The following is an 8,919-nucleotide window of genomic DNA, read 5'->3' as shown; positions in this document are numbered from 1 at the left end:
ATTTCCTTGCCAACCACCTCGGCCTCTTTGGCTCCCCCTGCCTTTAGACTATCTTTAGACTGGCCTCTTCCACCTGTGTATGATTGCTGCTGTGAATCATTGGACTGTTATTGTCCAGAATTCTGATTTCCTTGTCAGCCCACCACCTCGGCCTCGACCACGGCCTCTACCTCTACCTCTACCTGAATTAGAGTAGAAGGCATGTTCCAATGTCTTCTTGCTTGTGAAGAAGAATCCTCACCTAAAGCCTTTTCTTCTATGATCAGCATAGATATCAAGTCCCGAAAGTTGGGAATATTCTCCCTAACTGCAATGGAGGTCTTGAATGGCTTGTACTCTTTGCCAAGCCCATTCAGACAGACACTCACCAAATCACCATCCTCCATTGATACATTGATAGACCCAAGGGATTCAACAATTCCCTTGATCTTTTTCATTGATGGACATGCTTTTCTTTTCAACAGTATGCAACTCTTGCTTTAACTGTAACTTCCTTGCCTTTATGTTAATCTGGAACATCTAAACCAGATTGTGCCATGCAACTAATAGAATGTTTGCATCCTGTATGTGTCCTATCATGTCTGTGACACTAATTGAAAGCCAGTACATGACTTTTCTTGCACCCTGATTCCAATCCTTGAATGCCTTTATATATGTAGAAGTGGCATTCTCTTCAGATAACTCTTGAGGCTCCTCATTGTCTCCTTCTACGTGATCCCAAAATCCTTTACCCAACCTTTAGGAAATTGGTCATTCTGAACTTCCAGGCATGGAAGTTATTCTTATCCAGCTTCTCACTAACAATCTGATTAATTCCGTCAGACATGTTTTCCCTGCAAAAAATCAAATAACCTGCAAACAGACAACTTCTGTATGCAACCTGTAATACAGCAGTATCTCTTGTAACTACTCCAGCCAACGGTACTTCAGCACAGCCTGTGTGTCACCAAATGTGACTAGAGTACATGTACATACACCCACTATCAACAATACATGTGCAAACCCTGTATGCACTTACAAAATACACTACTGCACTGCAATAATCGAATTTCAAGTAGAAACAGTTCTCGACCAAAACTTCCAAAAAACTGCCGAAAATACCTAGCAGTGAAATGGGGCCCGTAACGCGCCCAAAGCACGAATCTGGCCGAAAAAACCATGTTCAATAAGACAATATAATTGCCATGTAGCTCCGCTCCCACGAAGACAGCTCCTCAATCGGAGATGTGTAGCTCCCAGAGCTACTGAGGGGGTGTTGTACCTAAACCAAGAAGCGAAACGAGATGATGGTGCTCTTACCCATGTAGTACCGCTTCCTTCCTTGCTTGTTCTTGCCTCTTGTTTACCTCCTTAGCTCTCAAACGAACCAGGCTCTAATACCATAAAGAGAATGTGGGGGGGAGGGAGCACAAGCAAACACGCGCACACACATAAGAGAGCAAGACACAAGAGAGAGATGGATAACTGAATTTTCTTCTATCTTCTTCTTCTCTACTCAACCAACATAACATAAAGATAAGAGTACACACTATATGGGTTAGTACTCAACTACTACAACATACAAGGGTCGGTCCATAATGTGAACCTAACTAAATGAGCTGGCGCTATAACTATGCCAGTCTCTAGTAATCCAAAATGGTTGTCACACAGCCTGTCATCCCACTGGCCGCATATCACCCATAATCTCACCAACCATGCCAGTGGTGTAGATGCGGAAGCTATCACCACCCAGGCGGGTCATCAATGTCCGCCGCACTAGTTGAGCTCGATATCTCAACAATAATGGACTCTCAATTGACTGGAAGTTGACTCACAGCAGCTGACTCTGAACCATCATTCAACCCACAAACCCGTCTGACTGCTGATCGTTTACAACTGACTTACTGGCAATCGTTAGGCTATCACATCAAACTCACAAACACTTCCCTCAAACCCAAACAAGCCAAACTAAGCCCTCTACATCTTCAGCTTAATGATATCCGATTCTGAGCTCACCTTGTCTGACTTTGTAACCTCATATCTGATTCTAACTAACAATATCTGATGCTCAGCTCACCTTGTCTGATTTTGTACCCTTATATCTAATTATGAGTCAACAGTGACTCAGAATCAATTCCTCAAACATAAGATTCACACATACTGATATTTCACCTCCACAAACTCTATCAAAACAACTCATTCACCACAACTTTAAAACATAAGACTTTACAATCATTCACACAGCTGACACAAACCAAACTCACTAACTTCTTCATATAGACAAAAATACAATAGTGTCTCAACAGCCCTAAGATGGGCACAAACGTATCAGAAGCAAACACCACAAAGCTCAAGGATCCCCCGACCACAGGTCGACCTCAGTCACTAGACCTCAGCCACAACTCTTCATCAAATCATCTCAACACATGACTTCAAACCTCTCTGATTCCACTACCACAAACAGTAGGTCTTTCTCACACACAACTAACAGATAACAATTACAGTTATAGTTGAGCAGAAATTGAACTGGGTCAAGTATCTAACAAATATGCTGCATAGAGAACCTAGGGGACACACCTCCTAGCCAACTCTCTAGACTTTAGCACACCCGCTGCTCTGACATTTCTCTCACACTGCACTAGTCTCCTCACTGCAAAGCTAATTTTGTATTGAACCACATCCAAGATAGCCAATAGCCACATCTGATTCTCACAATAAGATGGGTCTGGAATAGAGCTATTTCTCTTTCTTCACCCTTAATATTTGCTCCAATATTTTTAAGATCCACATCGTTCCTTCTCAGCAAAGATTCGATGTTCAAGGTGTGAGATCTTGCCCTTATGCATTGAACTAACAATTGTTTCATTTGACTTCCTTGAATGGGATGTTTTGTTAGGTTCTAGATCCATGGGATATCTAGTGACAGGGTGAGCACTATGACTCCATGATTAGCCAAGATGACCTTTATCATTTGCTTGTTCTTTCTTCGATAAATGTTATTGGTCATGGATCATCAACAACTATCTCATAAATGGCCTAGCTAGGATAACGTTGTAGTTTGTGGGCCTATAGAAATCCATAATAAGAAAGATATGTTCAAAGGTAATTCCACATGTTTCCATGTGTATTTCACTAACTTTTCAAAATGGTCTTTCTAGCGGTCTGCCAGCCATTTTGATAGAGACTCTCATGGGTTCAAGAGCAGGTTTTCCCCATTTTAATCAACAAGATTTAGTTACAATACTCATCCCCGGTCCTCCAACATGATGGCTAGAATTTGATATCCCTTGTACGAGATAGGAATGGTTGCATTCATATCCTCACCTTCATAGAATCGGTATTCTCTTAACTTGTTAATTGGAACTTCTGGAAAACTCTCTTTATTGTTTGTTTAAAAATTTTCTCTTTCTTCATCATTTGACTCTTCATATTTGGCTTTTAGTTGAGTGCCTAACCAACCTCGTCCATCGTTCCACATTGTAGGCTTACCTTGTAAAAATTATCCCAAGGGAATGATGATGGGAGTAGACAAGATGGCATGCAACAACACCATATCCCTAGGTTGCTTGCCTCTTTCTTGTGTCTGGGTTTTTTTGGGAAACTGTATAGATCTTATTATAAATGGACTATTATAAATGGACTAAGGTTTTCTAGCTTGTTGTTTTTCTCACTTTCACTTCCTATATATTGAGGAAGAGTTCCTAAAGATCCACCAAGGAATCTAGGTTAAATCCATTTTTAAAAGAATGTGGAAGTGAGGTGGCATCAATAATATATGGAACTTTAGATCTTGGCAAAGATTGAGGAGTGATATGTTGCCAAAGGTTTCTCGGATTTAGATCTTTTCTAAAGTTACTCAAAGAAATCAGAAGGAAGAGACTTGGGCTTCTTATTAGGAGGAAGAGTCCATGTTTTCATCTTCAATAGATCTAGTCTTAGAGTCATGGACGATTAATACTTTATTGTCCAACTCTTGTATGGTAGATAGAGGTGTTGGCAAATAGGGTTGAGGTGTCATTAATGGTCTTTGCACTCCCTTTATCTCTTGTTATGTTTGCCTAACCAAAACCAACTCTTGAGCTACCAAAAGGTATTACTTTTCCTTAATAGGGTTAGGATATTATCCTAACTTTTTGTTGTAAAGAGCTTGAGGTTTCACCCTCGTTTCACCTCAAGACTACCTTCAATTACTTTCTTTGTGTAGTAGCACAAAGTTTTGTATGTAGAAGAGGAATCTATTCCATCCAAGATTCCAACTTTGTCATCCCCTTTTCCAATTTGGAGACTCTTCTTCTTCAATTTTGCCCTTCTTTTTGCACTTTTAGACGTGTCAGCTTCCAGGTTATCAGTGGTTTTGCCCCCCTTCTCTTTAGCTAACTTAGCTTGTGTTTGTGTATAAGAATAAAATCAATCTTTTGCCCTTACAAGATGTGAGCAAGACGCTCACCATGTTCATAGCCATTGCTTACCGATGAAGTAGTACGGTAGGGATAATCTTTGAGAAAATGATTGATACCACACCCACTGCACCATCTTTCTAAAAGAAAATGGTTTATAGCCATTGGGGCATCCTTATAAATCTTATTAGGACACTTAGCCTTAATGTGAGGTCCACCACATGCATAACAAGATAGTGGCGTTCTTCTAGTCAAAGAGTTCATGTCCTTCCCACCATGTGTCGAAGTTGCAATGTTTATCAAAGATGTGTACTGGTTAGACGTAACCAAAGTATAGCCCATAGGTGTAACAAAGTACTTAGATGTGTTTGGACTTTCCATGTGATTCATAATTATAAACAGTCACAAAACTTCACAGACCATGTGCACTAAACTTACATTGCCTTAAACACACTCCAGACTCTAGAGTTTCATTTGTCTCATTCTCTCTCCCAAGGACCATGGGGTGCAACATAATAACATGTTCTCTAGTAATAATTGTTTTGGTATTAGCCCCTTGGGAAATAGGTGGAACTAAAGTAATAACATAGACGCATGGCACATAACGTAGTTTTTTCTACTGTTGATAGCATCGGCATGCTTCTCACACCAAAGGATGTGCATAAGTGTGTTTCCTTTGGGAAATAGGTGGAACTAAAGTAATAATGTAGATGTATGGCACATAACTAGGATACCCATTACCATAGTTTTCTAGTGAGAGAGTTATGTAGTCACGAGGAGGTGGAGGTGTGGTTTGGAGGTGCATTTTCCACTAGGTTACTATAGAAAATAAATTCAAGAAACCCACTTGAGGCTTCCATTTCCCATGTTCCTCTAAAGATTGCTTCATCATCCCCCATCTTCACATTTACATTTATTGAGGTTGAGACAAAGCCATATGAATGAGGCTCCGGGCACGGGATAAGAGATGATTTGATCTCCCCCTACCTATATCTCTTTCATGAGTTGATCCACCTTGGGCTTGTAAGATTCCTCCTCAACCTGAATAACAAATAAGCCTCTACTTCAATCTCTTGTAATCGTTCTATGTTTCTGAATACAAGAAAATATTATTTTTCCTTGTTTGGCCTAGTGAGATAAAAATTTCTAGAGAGTGGTAAATCAATATTGGGATTATTTTAAATAAATAAATTCTATAAATATCAAAAAAATGTTTCCCTGAAATAGAAAATCAAAATAGATTTTCCAAGATGCAACTGGAATTAATTAAAAATGATTTAGAAGACCTTAGCCTAAGGGTCAAGATTTTCTGAAAATTTTGGATTAAAGTTCCTATGGACCAATAAGATTAATCCAAGTGTTGGGATAAGATAAATCCAAAGAATAAAAGAAAATATCCAAAAATGAGTAAATGCCCACATAAGATGAAGAGTTGACTGAGTACTAGATTTATTAGTTAAAAATTATGAAATATTAATAAAAAATGAGATATTTTGGAGTAATCATTCATTTTTGACACATTGGTAAGAAGAAGGGGGCCCTTCAAGGAGGCACCTATTTCACATGTGTGGATGAGTTTTAAGCTCAAAAATAATAGGATATTTTTATCTCTCCTCTCTCCTGGATCAAACCAAATAAAAAAGGGAGCCAAACTGGTCCAAATCTTGTCCAAATTTAGCCAAATTGAAGCTGAAAAATTCTAGAACTCAGTTGGACTTAGTTAGTGGCCTCCCTTACCTATAAATAGACCCTCATTCTTTTGTATTCTCATCTGTGAACTAAACTATGTTGGTATTACTCTAAGATAAGTTTATTTTCTATTATCCTCTAAAAATCCTTTACAAATTGAAGAGATTGGAGCTTCTCTCTCTCTTCAATCTTCCTTGGAGTCTTCATCAACATACCAAACCAATTGATTGGTTAGGGGCCTCTACTTTGATTAAAGAATCAAGCAATCTAGGAGGTAAAGTGTGGTTTATGGTCTTTTTTTTTAAATCTCCAAATGTTTCTCTCTTCTCAACCCCTCTCAAGCTTGAGAAGCATTCAATTGAATGGCTTTTTAATCCAATTGAAGTTCTTTAATGAATTGTAGTGATAAAACACATAAATTTTCATTTATGCTTAAATTATAATGTCTTTTTTAAAGCATTTCTCTCTCTCCCCCAAAGAATGGTCATTCCTATGACCTATTCTATATTCAAATGAAGCTTCTCATGAAGCAATTCTCTAATCTAAAAGTAATTTCTATGCTTGTCAAATTAAGGCCAAATTAGTGGCTTTAATGCTTTTATGCTATTTAATTCATGGAAAAATTAGGAATCAAGTCCATAATTGGATATTGATCCAATTAATGGTTATTCTATCATATGATATTCCTAAACTTTATGTTTTTAAAATTATTGAGAATTATCAATAATAGCAGGCGGAGCTATGGTAAAATTTCTAAAAAATTAACACATAAATCATTTTCATTCATAATATGAAAAGAGGACTTCCTACCATATTCTAGGATTAATCATCCTAGATTAATTGAATGATTCTCATGATAATCATGGAAAATTTGATTTTTATGTTTATGCATAAATAGTTAATCAGAAAAAAGAGGAATTTCTAGTAATCCATTTTTATGTTAAAAGAGTAATCCCCATGACAATGGAAATCCATGTATTCCAATGAAGTAAGAGAAAAATTGTGATGCTAAAATAATGTATATTTTATTAAAGAAAGATTTTAGTTAAATTTATCTTTTTGCATAGATAAATTTAAATGATGAAAGAGGAATTCCCACCATATTGGAATTCAAATATTTAAATGAGGAAAGTGTAATTCCTAGTGTAAAGGAATTAATGGAGATTTTTATTTAAATTTTAAGAGAAGATTTTAGTTAAATTTATCTTTTTGCATAGATAAATTTAAATGATGAAAGAGGAATTCCCACCATATTGGAATTCAAATATTTAAATGAGGAAAGTGTAATTCCTAGTGTAAAGAAATTAATGGAGATTTTTATTTAAATTTTAAGAGAAAATTTAGTTAAATTTATCTTTTTGCATAGATAAGTTTAAATGATGAAAGAGGAATTCCCATCATATTGGAATTCAAATATTTAAATGAGAAAAGTGGAATTTTTAGCTTAATGGACTTAATGGATATTTTTATGTAATTTTTAAGAAGAATTTTAAATCGATTTAATTTATGGTAAAAGAGGAATTCCCATGATAATTGGATTGCACTAAAATGAGAAAAAGAGGGATTTCAAGTTTATTCCAAAAAAAAGGTATGATATTCAGTTAGAAAGAAGAATTTTTATGATAATTAAGAAAAGATGGATTTTAATTAAATTTTAGTGTCAAAAGATGAATTTCCACCATAATTCTACCTAATGAATTAAGGTTGAGAAATTATGTGATAGAAGGAATATCTTTGGATATTTTTATTGGTAAAATCACTAAATGGATATTTACCCAAAACTAGATGTTTATCTGAAGGAAATCCTTGTAAAACTAAACCGAATGAATTTGGTTAGACTACGAGAGGGATGGACAGTAAACCTACTTGTCCATCTCTCGATCTGAATCAAGTAAAAACTCCATGTGACCAATTCCAGTTCTAATCACAAAGAATAGACTACCGGAACTAAACTAGTTTTCCTGACCGAACTCACCAAGAATCTAGTTGGACAATCAGACTGAATGATGGGTAGATTACCCTGATGAGAGATCAAGGATCCTCATTATGAAACTGGGAATTATGGAAAAAGGGTTTTTGGAACCATTCTCAAATTGGAATTTTACTTGCATTGGAACCTCTGTTTTTTTAATTCAAAGGGCTGTTTTATGCCAGAATACTGGAGGAAGCATTTGACTTAAGTTTTTCTAAGAGGAGGTTCGTTGGAACAGCTAGCGGGGAGTTGTCAAGGGGACGTCGCTCGGCAAAGCCTGCTGAGGTCTTGACCAGCCTCGGTATGGTTAAAATTGTGCACTTCCGGTACAATGGGCGAGGATCGACGACGCGGTCCCTGAGTGAAGTGCTGCGACACCTAAGGAGGATCCTAGAGGGTTCTGACCAGGCGATGCACAAGCTCGCGGTTGCTAGGACACCCATGCGTACGTCGAGGAAGATTTCGGATGGACTAAAAGGAAAGAATTTTGGGAACCAAATTTTGATACTAGATCTCGTTGGTTGGCCAGCTGGTCTTCAACGGAGAGTCCAGAGAATATTATTGTAATACAATAGACTCGGAATTTTGGAAAATGATGATCAGAAATATTATGATTTCTATTGAAGGATTGTTTTAAAGCCAAACGAATCTATTATAAATGGTAATTTCATATTGGGTGTGTATGTGGTATGCCTACCTTAATTTTTGCATGAATCGCCGGCTAGGGGGCCTGGGAACTCTTTTCCTCGGTACCCATGCAAAAACACAACCAAATTTTTATAAAGGAATCCCACCAATACAGTGGTCGGTTGGTTGGCTAACCCATGGGCCGGATGGATCGGAGGATTCCTTCCTATGTTAGAAGATTTTTCCCATGGCGGA

The sequence above is a fragment of the Cibotium barometz genome, chromosome 16 (assembly GCF_041138505.1).
Source record: "Cibotium barometz isolate CiBa-2024 chromosome 16, ASM4113850v1, whole genome shotgun sequence".
Lineage (NCBI taxonomy): Eukaryota > Viridiplantae > Streptophyta > Polypodiopsida > Cyatheales > Cibotiaceae > Cibotium > Cibotium barometz.
Note: the sequence above shows the minus strand (reverse complement) of the source record.